At 58.3% G+C, this 21,533-nt stretch overlaps 1 long non-coding RNA gene across 2 annotated transcripts; it reads left to right on the top strand.

Moving 5' to 3' along the window:
• The first annotated feature begins 107 nt into the window (after nucleotides 1-107).
• On the top strand, nucleotides 108-7,599 carry LOC103352396 (uncharacterized). Of its 2 annotated transcripts, none has more exons than XR_011382748.1 (5): nucleotides 108-278; nucleotides 3,714-3,815; nucleotides 4,433-4,672; nucleotides 4,833-4,989; nucleotides 6,128-7,599. It is a non-coding gene; the product is annotated as an uncharacterized lncRNA (long non-coding RNA). The 2 variants fall into 2 exon arrangements; XR_011382747.1 differs by having other exon boundaries at nucleotides 6,284-7,596.
• The last annotated feature ends 13,934 nt before the right edge of the window (nucleotides 7,600-21,533 follow it).

Genomic DNA, 21,533 nt, shown 5'->3' with positions numbered 1-21,533 from the left:
CTCTACATAGCAGAGTGAACTGATGACCTTTGACCCTTGCTCAATTGCAGAACGGAAAGGGACACCTTGTGACATCACAGAGACAGAGAGCTGGGGTAGCTGGGGACAGCTCCAACTCCAGCATCCTCTAACCCCTACACTTCTGTTGCACAGGGAACAGTGTGGTATGCAATTCATGAAGGCTGGGTAGTAGGAAATCTGCAAGGGCTGCATCCACACCCAACAGGGGCAAGAGGCGGCTTTCCAGGAGGGCTCTCCTCCGCCCTCCCCCTGCACAGGTACAACCCACAACCTATTTGCCCTGTTTCATCACGCGATACTGTTTTCATCTTCTCTGTGAAATAAGACAAAGCCTTGCGTGCCTGAGATTGTACCAACTTCAGACGTGAGTGATGACCTCTCAATCCCGAGGACACGTGATCCTCGTGGTTCCCGTGGCTCAGCTCCCTGTTGTACACGTGCCACTCACCTTCACCCTTGAGGCCCCGGAGAGGGATCTGCCGTTTACAGATGGGCCGCTGGGGCTCAGGGCGGCTAGGACACAACACAGGGTGGCACAGCTAGTAAGCCGGCAGAGATCAGGGAGCTGGGAACAGGTCTAACTTTCTGCAAAGCGAATGTATTTGCTTGTAACCGATACATAAAGGAGCTTATGAAATCAACGACATTCAGAATGGCAGAAGCAGGAGGAACGGCTCAGCTGGCCAACCCCTGAGCGGTGCTTCGTGGGCATCAGGCACTGTTCTGAGCTCTCGGTGGGGAGGAACTAGTCCCATCCTCAGACTCACCCTGTGCAACAGGAACTAAGATCCTCTGCAGGTGATGGGAGAAGCAACTGCAGAGCTGAGAGCTTAGACAACTTGCCCAAGACCAGGCTCCTGTCAGCAGCGGGGCAGGCTGGGAGCCCACGAAGCCCAGCCCCGGAGCTGAAGAAGAAGCCTGTAGGTGAAGGCAGAGTCCACCAACTCCCTTCTGGCTGTGGGTGATTCCCACTGAAGCCAGTTAGTCCAGGGGCCAGCGCTGCGGTGCCGTGGGTTACGACTGCAGTGCTGGCGTCCCACATCAGAGCGCTGGCTCAAGTCCCGGCTGCTCTGCTTCCAATCCAGCTTCCTGCTAATGCACCCAGGGAGGTAGCACAGATGGCCCAAGTACTTGGGCCCCGCTACCCACCTGTGGAAGACCCAGGTAGAGTTCCAGACTCCTGCTTTGGCCTGGACCAGCCCCGGCTGTTTTGGCCATTTGGGAGTGAACCGCGAATGAAAGATCTCTCTTTCCCTCTCTCCCTCTCTGTCTGTCTCTATTTGGCTTCAAATTATCTCTCTATCATCCTTTCAAATAAATAAGTAAGTAAATACTGAACAAATAATTTGTTCCATACTTGCTCAGCCATCCTCAACTTGGAGAGGTGTGGGTCTTCTTGGCATTTTGGTATAAATTTGGCTTTATTTATTTATTTACTCAGACATCTCTATCTTGGAGTTTGTGTGTGTCTGTGTGTGTGTACACGCGTGTATATGCAAGTGTGTGTGATCGTGTGGTATAAAAGGAATAGTGGGGGCCGACATTGTGGCTCACCAGGTTAAGCTGCCGGCAGCAGCACCGACGTCCCGTATGTGCACTGGTTCAAGTCCCGGCTGCTCCACGTCTGATCCAGCTCCCTGCTAACGTGCCTGGGAGAGCAGTAGAAGATGGCCCAGGTGCTTGGGCCCCTGCACCCATGTGGGAGACCCTGGCTCCTGGCTTTGGCCTGGCCCAACCCCAGCTGTTGCTGCCATTTGGATGTGAACCAACAGGTGAAAGACCTGTTTTTCTCTGTCTCTCCCTCTCTCTATAACTTTGCCTTTCAAATAAATAAAATAAACCTTCGGAAAAAAAGAAGGAATATTGGACTGACATTTAGGTTTACTCATACATCTCTATCCTGGGGTGTGTGTGCACACTCAAGTGTGTGTGGTATTTAAGGAGCATCCTTTAGGTTTCCCTAAATCTGGCAGATGACAAGGTGGTGGGGAGGAGAAAGTTCTGGATTGTGCCTCTTCCCAGCTGGGGCCGGCAGCCACCTGAGAGACACACCAGGGAACCTGGTATCGTGAGCTGTGCATGCCAAGCCCGGGGCATTCCAAGGGCTTCTATCCCCATCATATCCATTATTTGGCTTCAAATCACCTCAGTCAATAAAAACACCATTGTTGGTTTGCACCTCTCAGAAAATTTGTGTGCATTAAACACTTTGGCAATATTTATCTGTCCCGCCATCTGTCTTACTTTCTACACATTCTCAACAGTCTGGCCTAGAAAGCACCCAAAATCACCTGAGCGTCGTAAAATTAGTCCACGGCTGTCAGAGAAACGCGTGGAGACACAGCTGCGGCCCTGCCGCCTGATTTAATGAGGTTCTGAAAGGATGTGGACAAGGATGCTTCTCCTTGGTTGCCATGGGAACAGGGCACCCAGAGCAGGTGTCAGCAGCATCGAAATCAAGATGAATCAGCGGATGGCTCCTCGTGCAGGGAGGCGTGGACCAAGCCTCGTGGCTCCAGTCTTGGCATCATCGCATTGGGTGGAGTCAAGAACGGGGCCCGAACATCGTCCAAACTTTATCCTGGACACACCGCGTTGCTGCACAAGCTCTATGACCCTCGAAGCCTTACACTTGGAGGATTCCAGAATTGGATGCTCAGAGACGTCCGTTCCTCTTGGATCCTCATTCATTGGTGATCCATTGTTTTATTCTTTTTCTTAAAAAAATTATTTATTTATTTGAGAGGTAGAGTTACAGAGAGAGGGAGGGAGGGAGAGACAGAGAAGACAGGTCTTCCATCCGCTGGTTCACTCCCCAGGAACTTCTTCCAGGCCTCCCACACAGGTGCTGGGGCCCAAGGACTTGGGCCGTCTTCTACTGCTTTCCCAGGCCATAACAGAGAGCTGGATTGGAAGTGGAGCAGTGGGGTTTTGAACCGACATCCATATGGAATGCCGGCGCCGCAGGCAGAAGCTTAGCCCACAGTGCCACAGCGCTGGCCCCATCATTTTATTCTTTAAAAAAGACACAGGACCCAGCTGACCTCCCACACCTCTCCTCCCCTCCAGTCAGGGCTTGTTGCATTTTCGTCAACGTCAAAGTTGCCTCAGGCAGAAATGTCTTGTTTGGTGAACGGAAGACAGTGCTTCGGGCTAAACGCTCGCTTTGTAGGGTCAGAGCTTGCTTTCCTCCTAACGTGTGCTGTCGAAAGCGAGCCGCGCAATTGCTAACGTTAGTATGGGCTCTGTGAGTGACTTCCAAGCCCCGCATCCTTGGAAGAATAAAGCACTTGGGTGTAAAAGGAAATTCTCTGCGGTTGGGTCTATGTTCATGGAACCGTTTCCAGGTGAAAGGGAGGGGTGGAGAAGGAAGCTCACTCCACAAAGAGGTCGGCGAAGAATCAAGGTGGGAACGTTCTCCGTGGGGGTGCAGGGGGTCCAGGGGACGCAGGGGGTGCAGGGGGGCAGCCGGCACCAGACGGCCTTTGCCGAACAGAGACCTTGCCAGCCTCAGCAAAGGGAGTGGCTGCCTCTTAGGATTTTTCTCCATCTGTGCGGAGTCAAGCAGAATTCATTAGCCAATTAGCGCACAGAAAAGGAGGCGGCATATATGCTATTTCATGTAGAAAAAGAGCAAAGTGTTCCATTTTTCTGCTTTTTGGTTGAACTGACAGATACTCTTTGTTCTGTAGGAATGTGATGATTTGGGCCAAAATTCTGCATCCTGGATAATTCAGATAATCACCTCAACTCCATATTTTGCCTGAGTGTCAAGAACTGACTCCAAAAAGCAGGTGACCAAATTAGAATCGTGTTTTGATGGGCTGTATTTTAAGCTCTTTTTATAAGGAAAAGATATTTGCTGCTTAATGAAGCCTTTTGATGTGTTTTGAAAACACAGATTAACCCCACAAACGCTGGACGTTGTTAGTATGACACGGAGTGTGAACAGTGTAGAAGCTCCCTGAAAATGGAGTAGGGGTTGTGTCTGATAGTCCAGGCCTTGTTCCCTGAGAATCCCCCAGTTAGATGCCTCTGTCAAGCACGTGTTGCAGAAGAGAGCTTTGGTCCTGGCCCTCAGGAGCTGGGTGCACCGAGTCATGCTTGTTACACGGCACTGCAGCTGTCACCGGTGCCAGCATCCTTCGCTCAGAACGGGAGCGTTAGTTGCGCTAGAGCTGTGTTATGCATTTCATTGTGGGGGGAGGAGGGTAATTGGCACAAGAGCCGCCAACGTGTATGCATAGAACAAGAGCTGCTGCATAAAAAAGAAATTAAATAGAAGATTTACAGGAGCAGTACTGCTATCAGACAGGCCTCGCCCAGGTCAGAACACGACCTTCACTTTGGTACCACCACGTGGCCGTTGGCTCACCCTGTAGCTTCCTCCTGTCTCCTGTGCTCCTAACAGAACAGCTTCCGCTGCAAACGTGGTGGCGTAAGTACCCAGTCCATCACTTAGCTCAGGCCATCTGCACGTCTTGTCCGAGGGACCACGGCGCGGGTTTGCTGCCCCAGGCGGGCTTGTGCACCTGTCACCGCAGAGCGGAGCAGTCAGAGGGAGCCATGAGGTCCTGGCCGGGGAGACTGGGTTCAGAGTGTTCAGAAAGGCCACGAAGAAGGTGGTGGAGTCTGAATAATGAGCTGTTTGGTAAGTGTGGTCAACCCTTGGTGGGTAATCGGGCATGGGGACGGGGTGAGGGAGCATACACGGCACAGGGCCCAACAAATACACAGACTTTTCTCCCAGGGAAGGGCCCGAGAGCCCAGCTGGCCCAGGCCCTTCACTCACATGGAGTTTATGCACACAGGTAGGCTGGAACAGACCACGGTAGAGCTGGAGCCACGGTCATGGGCACAGCTGGCTGATTCCATCACAACCTCGGCACCTCCTGCACGGCATCGGGCAAGCGGCTCATGCTCTGCGTCACCTGTAAAACCAGTGATGACCAGGACCCTGCTTCTCAGGTGCCTGTTCCCTGGAGGCCACCTCTACAGGACGGGCGTGGCTGGGGGGGCGTGGCTGGGGGGGCCACAGACTCAGGTAGTGGCCACGGTGAGCTGTCTCCTGGTCCAAACGATCATCAGTGAACCAGGACAGTTGAGTTCTGGGACGCCGGATGGTGTGCAGCTGGGACCCGTTCTGCCACAACCAGTCCTCCCGGGTCACGGGCCTGGCTCTCCCTGTGGTGTGTCCAGTCCCCTGGGACCCTCAGCATCTTCTCCCTTGCCCTGAGCGCCTCCTTCCAAGGGAGAAGGGACCCCTGTGTCCTGGGAGGGCTGCCCAGCCTCCCACACCATCAGGCCGGGTTTGTGCTCCCTGGTCTGGGTTTCCCTAAAGCAGAGTTAGAGACAGGGCCAGGGGCAGCTATCCTGGGGAAGGTGATCCAGGGAGGAAGTGGGCCAGGGAAGAGAGGAAAGCCAAGGGAAGGGCTTCCTGCCGGGCCTCTGACAGCCACGGGAGCCCAGCAGCCAATGGGCCAACAGGTGCTTACCGGCTGCTCCTGCTCTCCCTTGGCTGAGCACCGCCCCCAGCGATCCCCAGCCCTGTTCCTTCTGGGCAGTGCTGGAGGAGGACTGAGCATCCCGCTGTGGCCAGGGGAGCTCTTGGAGGGAAGGAGAGACTGGAACCTTAAGGCAAATGCAGAGCCCTGCACAGAACCTGGCCATCTCGGCCAGTGGTGACTCAGAAGTGGCCGAGGGGCTGTGGGCAGCATTGGCAGTCTCCACCCCACTGCTCCACCCTCTGGACTTGCTGCCCCAACCCCCCCCAGCTGTCCCACCTTCCCCCACCTCATTAAGTGGCAGGTCACAGCCCCCAGCCCATCCCCTGGAGACACTGCCATGGATTCACAGCCCTTGTCTACATCTCAGATCCTCTCACCAGTCCCAGTGAGTTGCAGGCCCACAGGGAGACCCTCCTGTATCTTCTTGCCCTCTCCCCCATCCCGCAGACCCTACATCCCCAATGCCATCCGCCCCCTCACTGTCCTGGGCAAACTCCGAGCCTTGTCAGCCCTGCCCAGCCCTCTCGCTGCTGACCACAAGCCCCTCCTGCTGGCTGACTTGCTCAGTTACTTCCCTCAACCCCCAACGTGGGCTTCAGCGAACAGTGGCTGAGCACTGCGGAAGGGCTCCAGGGTCCGGCAGCAAAGCCAGGACAGCATGGACACAGCCCAGCTTGCCAGATGACTTCCCCTCGGAGACTGCAGCCCAGGCCGCCCTGTATCAGCCCCCCTCGTCTTCACTTCCTGCTCCCCAGCGTGCACGACGGAAGTGATTTTCGCTGTGCCAGGACACAGCTGTTGCTGCTCTGAGACTCAGCCGGCCCCGCCACTGCCCGAGGTCCACAGCTTTTCCTGGGACAGCTCCCTCTGCGGCTCCTCCTCCCAGGCGCAGAGGACAACCCCAAGCCTCCCAGCCGCCCCGAGACGCCTCCACCCTCTCCTCGGTCCCCCCCGTTTTAATAACGACAGCAGCAGATGCTGCGTGTCCAACTCTTGCCATGAAGCTCTGTGCCTGTGTTACTTCACGGCCTCTTGGTTGTCCTGGGGGGCAGGTGCTGGTGTGCACCCCACTTCACAGATGAAGAAATCGAGGCACAGAAAACCTCAGACACGGGCTGGGGCCACACACGCAGATGTGCGGAGCTGGGATGTGGCCGCCCTGTAGCCCCGGTGCCGGGATGAAGATCAGCTCCGTCTCAGGCAGTCCCTCTCGGGCTCTGCATCCTGCTGTGCACCCCACCCCCGCCAAGCAACTCCCACCTCGCAGCCTGTGCTGGGCCATTGCCCTCTTCCCACCAACAGCTGCACACAACCCGCCACCCGCCACCGTCTTCAAAACCCCTGTCCCTTATCCGCCTTCTGTTTCTCCCTCCCCCACCCACAGCCCCCCTCCCTTCATGCAAATGTCAGCCCCACCCCTGGCTCTGTGTCCTCAACCCCCACTCACTCCTCTGCCCATGCCAATCTGCCTCCTGCCCCTTCACCCACGGGATGCCAGTGACCTCCAGTCTATGTCTCAGCTCGCGATTGCCCTTGGGTTAAATGTGTGCCTGATGCAAAGGCAGAAAGGGATAAGCAAACAAATGAACACATACAATGTTACAAGAGACTCTATTTCCCACCACTCTGATCCTCAGCCCGCCAACCAGCTCGCATCCACACACCCCAATATCTCAGCTTCTCCATCTGCAATCCTGGGACCACCTGTGTTGGAATCTCCTTTCCTATCCCGACCCACCCAGATCCCCCAAGGAGGTGCCCCTGGGCTGGGGGCCAGATACGGGGGTGGGGGGCCTTTGGGTCTTTTCCAGCCCTGTCACCTGCAACTGTGGGGAGCTGGAGCAGGTGAGGTGTGTCCCCACCCTCACCTGTTGTGAGGGCTGCTGTGACGCTCAAAGCAGAGAGAGAATCTGAAGTTGTAGCACCAGGCCAGCTCAGATAAGCGGGCAGTGCACACCAGTGCTCCCACAGCGTGTCTGCAGAGTCTTGGATACTCAGGTGCCAGCCCGGGGAAGGACGCAGGGACCTGGAGTGGCTGCAGGCATGGAGTGATGTCAGCGGGAGGGAGAGCAAGCATCTCTGGGTTCTACTTGGTATCAGTTTGAAGCCACAATTCCTTGGCACCTCTGCCCGAGGGTGGGAGCCGCGGGCTGTGAGCCGGCACAGTGCCATCCTTCGAGACGGGAATGAGAGCAGGCAGCCAGGGGATCGTGTGCGTCCTGCTGTGTTTGTTAAACAAACCGTTCAGCCGAAACAGCTGTCAATCCTGGTCCTACAAGCCCCTGGTAACAGGGGACGCGCAATCATTAATCCAGCTCCAGGGAGAACTACCTTGCCACCTTTTTTTTTTTTTTTTAAAGAAACAGTGCAGCACATGCCCCCCACCCCCCCAACTCCAGAGAAAGGTGGGCATTGACAATGGTCTACCCCTCATCTGTCAAACAAGTAAGTGCTATTCCACGGACACCAGAAGAACCCCTGTTGACTGGAGGTGGCAGGTTCATGTGCCAAGCCCTGACCGAGGGGCTTCACATCTGTCACTTCTCTACCCCTGCCACAGCAGCCCACGTGACCTCAGTGGCTCTTCCTTATGGGCTACAGAGGGCTGTGTGGGGGTGCTCCCCTTCCGGGGGTAAGCCCCTTGGGGTGACACCTTGGAAGATCAAGCCGCCGCCTTGGCACTGAGGACATGCAAGGGGTGACGGACCTGTGCACAGGACAGACAGGGGCCAGATGACAGACAGGGGCCAGATGACAGACAGGCGAGGCCCTTCCGTGCGTTTCCACACTCGCTGGGTGGGGCAGCAGACACCTGCCCTGTTGGCCCTGAGGCCACACCCAGCAAGTCCCCTTCTACTCAGAGGCGTCACCCATAACCCCCCTCTGCATTGTTCTCCTAAAATATCGGGTTTGATAGACAAGAATTTCCTCCTTACAGTAGAACACCAAAGCTCGCTGAGAGTGACTTGCCAAGTTCACGGCCTTCTGGTTCTCGGCAATTCCCACTGGAGCCCAGCCTCCCAGCTCGGGGAGCCCGGGGCCCGCCGGCTTTTCCTGGGCCTTGTTTCAAGCCACAGTGGGCCAGTCACACCTGGGGTTCAGGGAGTGGGGCTCGGTTGGCCTGACCGGAGGGCTGAGACCTGGCTCATCTGAAGGCACCCAGACCGAGCCTGCGGCCTGAGGTTACACAGGCAAACACCCTGTCGGAGAGAGGCCCAGCTCGGCTGGGTTTTAAGCTCTCCTCTTGGTGGGTTGGTGGGCGCGGGAGTCTTGACCCTCGCGAACTACGGACACTACACGGGGCCATGCGTGCCTGTGGGGATCACACACCCGGGTGCTGAGCAGAACGGATTCTTCCCTCTCTCGTCTCTCTCCCTCTGTTTCGTTCATTTGCCCTTCCCCAGGGATCATGGGAACAGCTCAGAGATGAACCAGAACTTGAACCTGAGGCTGCCCGTGGCCAAGTTGGGGAAACAGAAACAGCGTCTGTCCCACAGCTCAGGAAGGATCCCGCTGGCCGCTGAGGTTGGAGGCCACGGCTCACCGATCCACTTCAGAGACCACAGCGTGTGGCTCCCCACAGGCTGGGCAGTCATGTGACTCAGAGGCCAGGCTCATCCTCGCCCAAGAGCCCCACGCCCAACCGGAGCAGGTGCTCAGGACCCACGCGGCGCCTCTCCGCAGGTCATGTCATAACCACTCGTGCAACCGCGAGGGACCAAGGATGGTTCCAGTCCCCTTTGGAAGGAAGCCAGAGGAAGCCCCGACAGCATCACATGGAACCAGTCCAGCCTCCAGCTCTCAGTCGCGAGCGCTTCACGCTCCAGGTTCTGCCAGGGAGGGCCCCAGATGGCAGCCGCGTGCCTTGCATTCCTGAGGTTTCTCCTCCGCCTGGTCTCCGTTAGCCCCATCTCCGTTAGCCCCATCTCCGTTAGCCCTGTCTCTGCAGCCCACTCCTCCTGTTTGTGTCTCAGAAGTCGGGGAAGTGGGTGGACAGCAGAGGAGGAAGAGGAGGGCCAAGGTGGGGTGGTGTGGGTGGCAGGGGACAGGGCAGGAGCTTGTCCCCTCCCCAGCTGGTGGGAACCAGTGAGCCCCCGCCCCCAGCCCCAGGCACTGGTCGTGCTGGTGGGGAAAGCGCACATGAAGGGGTAGAGACAGGACGAGGCGCTCCCTGCCGTGTCTCGTGTGGCTCCGTGGGAACAGCACGCAAGGCTCCCGTGCGCACAGTGGGGCTGCAGGGGCTCCTGGGACCACATGGACTCAGATGCTTTCCAAGGCATTCCTTCCGGGGAGAAGTGCGGGGCGGTCAGGAACGCACTGTGTGCCTTTCTCCAACACCCGGTTTCTGTCCCAACCAAAGACACTTTTATGTCCCCCTGAGTGGGAGAAGGGTAAACCGAGGCTTTTAACACTCCAGCCACAATGAGGCCTTTCGCCTCCTGGCCTCCTGGCCACCCCGTGGGGCCACCTGGTTTCGAGCCACGTGCTGCAGAGTCACTTTCACAAGCCGCTGTCCTGGCTGGGTTTCCCTGCCTTGTGCCATTGCACTCAAGTCCCAGGCCTCAGTTACACACACACCCGCTTCGGTAGCTGGTAAAGCCGTGTCCTGCAGCGCCAGCATCCCATAGGGGCGCCAGTTAGAGACTTGGCTGCTCCACTTCTGATCCAGCTCTCCGCTATGGCCTGGGAAAGCGGTAGAAGATGGCTCAAGTGCTCCAGCCCCTGTACCCGGAGGAAGCTCCTGGCTCCTGGCTTTGGATTGGCGCAGCTCCGGCCGTTGTGGGCATTTGGAGAGTGAACCAGTGGATGGAAGCCCTCTCTCTGTGTGTCCCTGCCTCTGCGTCTCTGAAACTCTGCCTCTCAAATAAATGAATACATCTTTTAAAAAAAAATGAACACCAGCCTCTAAAGCCCTGCCCTAGGGTTGAACTTCATGGCCGATGAATCTGCATATGCATATCCTGGAAGGCAGGAGGGTGTCAATGATACCACTCTTGGAAGGAGGTATTTTTTAACATGGATTTTTAAAAAATATTTTAAAAATGTATTTGAAAGGCAGAGAGACAGATAGAGATCTCCCAAATGCCCACAACAGCGGGATCTGGGCCAGGTCGAAGCCAGGAGTCCAGAAAAGACTGCTGTGCATTCTGGGTAAGCCACCCCCTGGCCATCTGCTTGACCCAGACCCTCCCTGTGGCCCCTTTACCCCACTCCCTCCTTTTTTTTTTTTTTTTTTTTTTTTTTTTTTGACAGGCAGAGTGGACAGTGAGAGAGAGAGACAGAAAGGTCTTCCTTTGCCGTTGATTCACCCTCCAATGGCTGCCGCGGCCGGCGTGCTGCAGCCGGCGCACCGCGCTGATCCGATGGCAGGAGCCAGGTACTTATCCTGGTCTCCCATGCGGGTGTAGGGCCCAAGCACTTGAGCCATCCTCCACTGCACTCCCGGGCCACAGCAGAGAGCTGGACTGGAAGAGGGGCAACCGGGACAGAATCCGGCGCCCCGACCGGGACTAGAACCCGGTGTGCCGGCGCCGCAAGGCGGAGGATTAGCCTAGTGAGCCACCGTGGCACCCTACTCCCTCCTAAAGAGAGGATGTGGCCTGGTCCTGGAGCGGCAGAGGCAGCAGTGACTTCAGAGCTCCCTCAGTCACTTGCCCAAGGTCACACTGAGCCTGGCGCCCAAGTCCCCTGGTTCCCGCACCCAGAATGAGCTGCCCCTCCTCCACCTCGGGACACGCGGCCCCGCCCTTCTCACCACCCCTGCGTCGGGGGGACATCGGGGCACATCCTGGCTCCCACAGTCAGGCAGTTTTGCTGGAAGCCCCGAGTCTGGAGAGCCTGTATTTCTGCCCCACCTTCTCTTTACCTGTTTCCTGAAACCTGGCCAAGCTAACAGAAACCTCGGGTTATCAGCAGCCCCGTCCCTCCCACACCCTGGAGACCCAGGACAATTTGCCCGGGGAGGGATGTCCACGTTCCCCACCACCCTGTGGTCTTGAAGGGCCTGATGGGGCCTTCTCAGCCCCTGCCCCGCCCCCACCCGCAGCTCTGCCCTGAAGAGCAGAAGACGGAGCTTGGCCCTGGGCACCTTTCTCCTGGACCGCTCTGCCCTGATGGCAGGAAGGCCGCTGAGTTCATGCGAAGTCTCGGCTGGCCAGTGTCCCACAGGCCCCTGTTGTCCAGTCCCTGTCCCCGCCCAGTACCTGCGATGTCCACACGGCTGCCCTGGTCCCTGCTCCCGCCAAGGGCTCGTCAACTGCATCCGGCCCAAGGCTCCACATACCCATGGGGCTCTTGGGTTCCCCTCCAGCTCACCCCTGGCTGCCCTCTCAGCCCCGTGAGGTGTGAGGTTCCCCTGGTGGCAGGCACTCGGCCACCACGGGCACCAACACACAGGCACTGCACCACTTGGGTTTTCAAGACCGATGGGGCTTCCCTCCAACACGGACCCCTCAACCTTCTCCACCCGGCCATCCAGCTCGGCACAGGAACCCCCCAGACCCCCTCACCCCCAGCCCCTCACTATAGGGTTAGGGGGCTCTCTGTGCTCTTTTCTATTTACCTGCCAGCCAGGCATGGGCTCTGGGGAGTAAAAGAGGTGGGGGTCTCTGCCTTCGGGGGTCTTGGCGCTCTAAGTTGCCATTTGGCAAGACATGTGGGCAGGCACTTTGTAAGGAAGAGAGGTTTACTTAGCTCACAGTTCTGGAGGGCAAAGGACATGGCCAAGGCACCACATTGCGGGGTCACAAAGGAGAGAAGCACCGCCCTTAAAAAGCCCACTCCCGCCAGCGCCAGGGCTCACTAGGCTAATCCTCCGCCTTGCAGCGCCGGCACACCAGGTTCTAGTCCCAGTCCGGGCGCCGGATTCTGTCCCTCTTCCAGGCCAGCTCTCTGCTGTGGCCAGGGAGTGCAGTGGAGGATGGCCCAGGTCCTTGGGCCCTAAACCCCATGGGAGACCAGGAGAAGCACCTGGCTCCTGCCTTCGGATCAGAGCGATGTGCAGGCCGCGGCAGCCATTGGAGGGTGAACCAAAGGCAAAGGAAGACCTTTCTCTCTGTCCCTCTCTCTCACTATCCACTCTGCCTGTCAAAAAAAAAAAAAAAAATAGCCCACTCCCTCAACATCGTAGCCCTGGGGACCAAGACTCCAGAACAGGACTTTCTGGGGAAACCACACCCAAACGACAGCAGCTGGGAGCAAGCACAGGCGAGGACGGGGCGTGCCTGCTTCCGGAGCTCTCTGCACCTGTGCTGACACCCTGTGCTCTTGGTCTCCTGCACTTTGCACTCCTGGGGTCTCAGCCCTTTGTGCGGGCCTCTGCCAAGCACGGGTCCCGTCATACACAACCCCAGGACCACAGCAAACCCGCGAGGGCCAGGGGAACAAGCGACGTCAGACGAAAGGCACTGGGCAGGTTTGCAGGCCTGATTGGACGCTACCCCATGCGTCCCATCCCCTCAGAACCTGGCACTGCAGGGAGTGCGCCTTTATGTGGGGTTTCCTGGGCGCACACTCAGGGGCTCCCTTCTGACACAACTGCCATTGAGATTCTTGCTTTTTGCTACAGGTGCACTTTTCTTGCAATCGCAAGGTCTTAGGTCAGGCGCCTCTAGAAGAAGAATCCCCGTGCAGGTGGCTCATGGCCAGGTGGGCATGGGGGTGGAGGGGAGAAGCCAAGCTGGGAAGTGCTTCCAGGAGAAGCCCCAGTCCCCAACAGGCCTGGAGGGGCACCCTTGAGCACGACTCTCACCTCCCTGTCAGTCTAGCAGCAGGTATCACTGCCCTGCGCCCAGCGTGGTGGGCATCGGGCCCCAGGAAAGCACACTCCATGGGCGTGAAGCAGGGGCAGAACAGGAGTGGACAGGCAGACAGAGGTGGCCTCTACAGCTGTGGGGGCAAGAAGAGCCCCTGGGCTGGGGGGTCCCTTGTTTCTGTTACTTTGGGGTCTATGCTTAACCAGCAAATGCTGGCTCCTGCCTCCTGCAGCTCTGGCTCGGACGGTGCCAATCAAAGCCATGTGTGTGGTGTGAGCCCAAACCCAGGGCTCCTTGTCCAGCTCTAAGAGGGACCCTACTTGGGCCCCCAAGTCCTTGGCTGCAGTGACCTTCTCAGATTGTGCTGGCTGGGGTGGCTTAGGGATCCTTGTCTCATCAAGGCACAGAGAAAGCTCTTCCTGGAGCCCAAAGCCTGCCTCTCGGCGTTCGCTGAATCGGTGATTAAGAGCAAGAGGCAGCCAGGGTGGTCTCGGGGGCTGAGCACCGAGAGCTCAGAACACACTCTCCTCTGTGCTGAGTTTATTTTTAGAAGAGTTTACTTAAAAAATCATGAAAAGCAATGGGGCTGGTGCTGTGGTGCACCGGGTTAACGCCCTGGCCTGAAGTGACAGCATCCTATATGAGTGCCAGTTCTAGTCCCGGCTGCTCCTCTTCTGATCCAGCTCTCTGCTATGGCCTAGGAAAGCAGTAGACGATGGCCCAAGTCCTTGAGCCCCTGCACCCGCGTGGGAGACCAGGAAGAAGCTTCTGGCTCCTGGCTTCGGATCAGCACAGCTCTGGCCGTTGTCGCCAACTGGGGAGTGAACCATCGGATGGAAGACCTCCCTCTCTCTCTCCCTCTCTCCCTCCCCCGCCGCCTCTCCTCTTTCTGTGTAACTCTGACTTTTGAATAAATTATTTATTTTTTTATTTTTTCACAGATAGAGTCATAGACAGTGAAAGAGAGAAAGAGAGAAAGGTCTTCCTTCCATTGGTTCATTCCCCAAATGGCCACTATGGCTGGCGCGCTGCACCGATCAGAAGCCAGGAGCCAGGTGCTTCCTCCTGGTCTCCCATGGGGTGCAGGGGCCCAAGGACCTGGGCCATCCTCCACTGCCCTCCCAGGCCACAACAGAGAACTGGACTGGAAGAGGAGCAACAGGGACTAGAACCCAGGGCCCATATGGGATGCTGGCTCCACAGGTGGAGGATTAACCAAGTGAGCCACGGCGCCAGCCCCCAATAAATAAATATTTTTTTAAAAGTTTTAAAAAAATAATGAAAAGCAAATTCCTGGATGCTGTGGCAAAATACCTTAACAGGACTCGCTGTTGCTGCTTCCTTACTGTCCCCATTCGGAGCGATGCCAGGGTTCTCTGGGAGAATACAGGCCTGAGTTAGAAAGAAGCACTCAGGGAATTACAGCAGTGAACCGCTTGCCTCGTGTTGACAGCAAACTCGGCCTCCTCGGAAACTTCGCAGGCAGAGAGGGAGCCTCCCGGAGGCAGCAGCACCTCTGCGACACCAGACGCCACCTCCGGGGCATGAGAAGCTCAGGAGGCGGCAGGGTGGCTGGAGGCCGGGGACAGGCCCGGTGCCCATGGGAAGGTTTCCTCCAAGGCTGCTGCCGCGGAGGGCAATCAAATCCTCCCCGCGGGAAGGAGCGAAGGGCGCATTTCCAGTGACCCCGGGGACATGCGGAGGGGATCCTGGCTGGGCCGCTTCATAGGAGGCGAGTTCAGAAGTGGTGGCGGAATGAAGCCTTTCTCTTCTCTGCACCCAACACGGAATCGCAAGGACGGGCACTGCTGTGTTACTCGTTACTTTTTCTTTCATTCATTCAACAGACACCTACCGGCGGCAGACAGTGTTGTGGACGCCACAAACCACCATCTGGAGTCGGGAAACCTGGATCCGAGTCACCGCTTGGCTGAGCGGGTGACAGTGAACGTGCCACGGTTTTCTCCCGTCAAGTCCAGCGATTTTTCTGAGTTGCCGTCACATGGGAGACACTGGCCGTGGGCGCCAGGCTGTCCCTGTGTCACTGTTTGCAGCTCCTGACTGTGGGAGGGGCATCATGGCAGCGCCTGCCTCCTGAGGCTGTTTTGGGGGTGACTGGACTGAAGCATGGAGAACATTTCACACGGCACCGGCCACGGGCAGATCGTCCCCACGTTGCTGAAGGGCTGACCGTGCCCGACTCTGCCGCCCCCGACAGCACAGGCCACAAAGGGGTGGCAGACATGGGGGCTGGCCCCTGCTGCCTCTCCTTTGACCTTGTTTGCAATGCTCGTGGGAACTGTCAGGAACAGAGACCTCCCCGTGGGGCTGATAAGTAAGACCCCATCAGTGTCAGCTGGCCATCGCCATGGTCCAGCTGTAACACACCACCCCAAGCCCCGTGGCTGGAGACAATGCAGGTGATTCTCGCCGCGGTGGGAATCGCAGGGGACTGCTCTGATTGGGAGAACTCGGAGGGTGGCTCGGTGAGCCCCGGTCCTCAGCCCCCTCCTGCAGCCTGTGGCCTGCCCAGAGCAGGTGCACTCAAGGCCAGGGGAGCACCAGGCCTCAAAAGCGGCTGCCCCCACTGCTGTCCACACCTGCCCACACAGCAGCTCACACGGCCCAGCCTAGCCCAAGCGCAGGAGCACTCCCCCAACAGCCGTGATGACGGTGCGGGGGCAGAGGAGTCGGGAGCCCGGGCCACGCCCAGCACTTCCCTCCTCTTCTGGCTGGGACGCGCGCTTGCAGCCCCTACCCTGAGCCAGGACTGAGGCAGGCTTCCAGGATCCCTGTGGAGTCGATCACTTCTCTCCCGCCTGTGGGCGCGGAGACAGAGGCGATGTGTTGGATCAAGCAGTTTGTGCTACAGAGCAAAACAGTGGCTTCTCACCACTGTTTCTGCAGCTCACAGGAACGTGGGCACCCACGGTCGGCTGGCGGGTGGCTGGCGGCCGCCTGGGTTGACACAGCTGCACCCACCTCTCTCCTCGCCAGCTAGGAGCTATCCCCGCCGTGAGTGGCTGGGCCGTGGGGCCCTCACCTGCCCCACACACGGGCCTGGGCTTGTTAACTCAGGGGTGGCTTGGTTCAAGGGCAGCCAGAGAGCAAGCACTTTTGAATCCCAAATCCTGTGCCAGCATGTCCGCTCCTGTCCCAGAAGCCAAAGCAAGACGCAAGGCCAGCCCAGAGCCAGCGCTGAGGGGAAATGTGCGAGTGGGTGGCCAGGGGAAGTCGCAGGTCCGGCTCTCCTGTGGTCTTATAGCCAACACAGCCCCTCACGTGCTCCAGTCACACGGTCACTCCCTTCGAGGGCCTTGGCAACTGCCCGGTCTCCCTGGGACTTTCTGCCTGATCTAATCCGAGACTCCCAAGCAAATATTACTTTCAGAAAAGCCGAGCTTGTGCGCATGGCTCTGGGTCAGTCCTCAGAAAGCTGTTCTTTTGTGTGTGTGTGAGCTGAAGCAGGGGTCCCCCGGGGTACCTGCCCTCCCGGCCAGCAGGGGGCCTGCTTCCCGGAGCAGGGCTAAGGCTCTGAGCTGCCCCCGGGGCCCTGCAAGCGAGCTTTGATGATGTGGATGTGCTCAAAGCAGCTCGCCCATTTTGCACCAAATACCTGGAAAAGGGCAAACTCATCCTCCAAATTGGAGAGGACGGGGTGGAGGAAGTGTGTCGGGTGTTCCTGCAATTACTCACATGTCGGAATATCCCGGGGAGGGTCTGCTCCGAGTTCTTATTGACACAGCCAAGTGGAGGAGGTTCAAAAGGAGTCAGCAGGCACCGTTAATGAACCTCGCCATGACTTTTATTTCCCTGTGCGCACTTCTGAGCGGCGGGAGCTCACGGGGTCAGGCTCTGTTAGAGCTGCAGGCATCCCGGCATTCTGTTTCGCAGAGACGGAGACGCGGGAGTCGGGAGCAACCTTCCCGAGCTCAGGGGCTGCCAGGGGAGCACAGACCCTGGCCCACGAGGTCTTGGAGGCAGGTCCTTCCTTGGAGGCAGTTCACACACAGCTAGTCCTCCTCCAGGGAGCTCTCCTGGATGAATTTCTCCCTCTGTAGCCTTTCGTGCTGCCTCCCTGGGGTGCAGTCCCCTCTCAGGACTGAAGCAGTCATCCCCACTCCCGCCCGCACCGCTCACCGCTGCAGAGAACTCAGACGATGCCGTCTGTCCCAAGCAGTGGCCCGACCCAACGTTCCACCTCCCGGTCCAGCCTGCAGCCAGAGACTGGGGGGGAGCGCGCAAACCAGTTCCCGCCCATTTCCCTCCACTTGGGGTCAACGTCAAAGGCTCCTGGTTCAGAGGCACCTGAGCCCCCTTCTGCTCTCTCCTGCTCGCTATGGCCACGTCTCCCGAGCACACATCCCAGGAGGCTTCTGTGCACATTCTCCTGTACTTCCAGAGAGTTCCGTCTGGAATGACCCCTGGCCGGCGCCCTGTGTCCTATTTCTGCTCGCTGGCTGGGCGCCCCGAGGCTGGACTCGTGTTTTGAAATCTTGACGACTGCACGACTGCAATTTTTTTTTTTTGACAGGCAGAGTGGACAGTGAGAGATAGAGACAGAGAGAAAGGGCTTTCTTTGCCGTTGGTTCACCCTCCAATGACCGCCACGGCCGGCGTGCTGCGGCCGGTGCACCGCGCTGATCCGAAGCCAGGAGCCAGGTGCTTCTCCTGGTCTCCCATGGGGTGCAGGGCCCAAGCACTTGGGCCATCCTCCACTGCACTCCCTGGCCACAGCAGAGAGCTGGCCTGGAAGAGGAGCATCTGGGACAGAACCTGGCGCCCCAACCGGGACTAGAACCCTGTGTGCCGGCGCCGCAAGGTGGAGGATTAGCTTAGTGAGCCATGGCGCTGGCCGACTGCAATGTTAAAGTTGCCCACAGGCCGGCGCCGCGGCTCACTAGGCTAATCCTCCACCTTGCGGCACCGGCACACTGGGTTCTAATCCCGGTTGGGGCGCCAGGTTCTGTCCCAGATGCTCCTCTTCCAGGCCAGCTCTCTGCTGTGGCCCGGGAGTGCAGTGGAGGATGGCCCAGGTGTTTGTGCCCTGCACCTGGCTCCTGGCTTCGGATCGATGCAGCATGCTGGCCGGAACGTGCCGGCTATGGCGGCCACGGCGGCTACTTGGGGGATGAACCAATGGAAAAAGGAAGACCTTTCTCTCTGTCTCTCTCTTTCTCTAACTCTGCCTGTCAAAAGTAAATAAATAAATAAATAAAGTTGCCCACAGCCAGTCTGCTGGGGACGGGCTGTACACCTGGCTGGCTGGATGAGGGTGGGAGGGATAGAGTTCCAGGCCTGCTCTGGGATGGGGAAGTTGAGACCACAGCAGCACCGAGCACCGGAGCAGACTTCCGGGCTGTCTTGGCCAAGCCGGGGTCCCATCTCCGCCGAGATGACAATGACGTGGCTAGAGGGGGGAGGGTGTGGGAGGTTTCTTCCCGCCTTTGAGCTGAATCGACTCTTGGGCTGGAGGAAAATGAGGCAAGCTCTCCCCTCACCCCGGGGAGCAGCTGGCCGGCCCTGTGGAGCGCAGCAGCCAGCCAGACTGGACAGCCGAGGGCAGCAGCCCCTGTCCCATGTGTGGTGATCCTGGGTTGTGTCACAGGACGTGGCAGGGGAGTCGTGCCACTGTTCCAGTCAGCTGGCCTCGAGACAGGGCTGTCAGCTGGGTGTGTCTGACACATTCAGGGAGTTTTCTGACTCGTGGTAGAAACAGATACGGGAGATGTTTGAAGCACAGAAAAGATTCAACACCCCCGTGGCCTGGAGGTTGAAGGGGTCCAGCGCTGGGACTGGAGAGGCCTTGAGGACTGAGAGCAGCCGTGTCCAGCGGGCGGCGCGTGTACAGGGCCCCCAGTTCCCCAGCCGCAGGCACCGGCTCCTGCCAGCACCTGGAGCGGGCCTGGAAGCAGCTTCTTCCCCACGGTGTCCGGGTAAGAGCTGAGCCAGCTGCCACCTTGACCTCCATCTTGGAGACACCCCGGGGCCTCCCAGCCTGCTGATCTGTGAGTTGTTCTCAGGCCCTGGGCTGGTGGAGAGCTGTGACGTGGCCATGCAGGGAAGGCAGCCACGGCCTTCAGCACCAGCCCCCGCAGGGTGGCGCGCGGACGAGGGCTGAATTCCTAGCACGCCTGTTATCCACTCTACCACCGCTGGGCCCCCCTCTGAAAAGCGATGAAGCTCGACTCGGTCGCGGCTACTGATTGAGATGTTTACTGAGTGTTGGAGGAAAACCGCCCCCATCCCAGACTGTCTTGGAGAGGAGCCACGATCTCAATAGAGATTTAGTTTGCTCAGAAAAGGAAGGCACCCGAGAGGCGCCGAGGGGGCCCTGGCTGCTGGGAGCCCCTCCCGCAGCGAGCACGCCTGGCTCCGTGATTTTGCAGAGCTCTTGTCCCTAAGACTTTTGGCCACAGAAGTTGCCAAGCAGAAACTAAGGTGTCACTGGGATTCCTGTCCAGGCCCCTCCCCACGTGCTGTGTCGGGAGGAAAGCTCCTCACTGAGACTTGGGTGGGCCGTGCGTGGGCAGAAGGGGCTGGCGGTGCTGAAGGCTGGTGGGTGGTGGCCCTGGCCGCTTGGGATGTGACTGCCTCCCACGCATGGCGCCCTGTCTGAGCACCAGCCTCCCATGCAGTGATTCATGGGTGCCCCGATCACAGGCCCCGTGTTATCTAATAGATTTCTGAAGTTTTCCACTGAGCATTTTATTTTAAATGACAGTTATTTCTATTAATGGGTGGGCCCTGTCAGCTTCCTGACCCCGCTCGGGAAGGATGTCTCTGCTCGAATGGCAGCCATCATTTCTGTGAAGCGAGGCATGGCAGGGAGGCAGCCCGCGCCAGGCACCGCCGCAGGGCTGTCACTCAAATTGACATCTCCATGTCGGAGCGTTTCCTCCAAGTTTTCTCCATGTGACCTGCAAGTTAAAGATCGGGGGGCACCCTTCCTCCAAGCCATCCGTGTGCCAATCATCCTTAGCTAACACTGAAAGTTCCCAATCCGCCAGGACTACGAGTCACGCTCCCGCCCGGGCGGTCTCACTCCCGTCCATCTCAGGGGTGCCAGGCCCCTCCCCCATCACCATGCCCGCTGATGGTTCCCTTACCTTCGCGACGTTGGGTGAAGCACCAGTCCTGCTGGCCTTGTGCTTCGCCCCCCGATGGAGAAACAGGTGTTTTCCCTGCCTTGTCCCTCTTCTGCCTGTCTTCTTTCCTTTCCTTTCTGTCTCCTCTTTTCTCTGTCTTTTCTTCTTTTTAAAGATTCATTTATTTATTTAAGTGGTAGTTACAGACAGTGAGAGGGAGAGACAGAGACAAAGGTCTTCCAGCCGCTGGTTCACTCCCCAAATGGCCGGAGCTGCGCAGATCCAAAGCCAGGAGCCAGGAGCTTCTTCCTGGTCTGCCATGTGGGTGCAGGGGCCCAGGGACTTGGGCCATCCTCCACTGCCCTCCCAGGCCACAGCAGAGAGCTGGATCGGAAGAGGAGCAGCCGGGACTGGAACCGGCATCCATGTGGGATGCCGGCAACGCAGGCGGAGGATTGACCCACTGCGCTAGGGTGCCAGCCCCAATCTTTTCTTCTCCTCCCTCCGCCTCCCTTCTTTCACCTTTCTGCTCTCACCTTCCCCCCCCTCCACCCGTCCCCAGGGTCCTCGCCTAAGGAGCAGATGGTGGCCCGGCTCCTTTCTCCAGTCCCACATGCACATGGGACACCCTCCCCGCCCCGCCCACAGCCAGTCTGACCTTGGGCCTCACCGACACCCTCTTCTTGCCCTGACTCCACCGCCTTCTGACTGCTTCATCCCTGCCTCCCCCTCAGATCACTGTCCCCTCCCCACCGGGGGCCTCCGCCTCCCCTGACCGTCACCAGCGCACCTTCCTAGCTCACCCTGATGAAAGGGCTGTTCACCCACGTGCCAGGCTCTGCGGAGCCCCGAGGTAAACGGGTCAGCCACAGACGTCTACCAGGGAGGAATGTCCACAATCCCCATTCCCACGCATGTCAGATGCATGTCACACGGGAAGCATCCATGTCAATCCACACCCACCCTCGTGTAGCACACAGCCCCGGAGTCCCTGGGCTCTAATGGTCACTACAGCTGCTTGTCCTGGAAAACCACACCCTGGTTTCAGACCCCACCCTCCCCAGGGGTGGTGGGGCTCCTCTGCTGTTCAGACTGAACCACTGGATGCCACGCAGCACAGTGGGACCCCTGCTGTGCACACATGGCCCTTCCTGGGGGCAGCA

Source organism: Oryctolagus cuniculus, chromosome 15 (assembly GCF_964237555.1).
Source record: "Oryctolagus cuniculus chromosome 15, mOryCun1.1, whole genome shotgun sequence".
Classification (NCBI taxonomy): domain Eukaryota; kingdom Metazoa; phylum Chordata; class Mammalia; order Lagomorpha; family Leporidae; genus Oryctolagus; species Oryctolagus cuniculus.
This window is presented reverse-complemented; position numbering and strand designations above follow the sequence as displayed.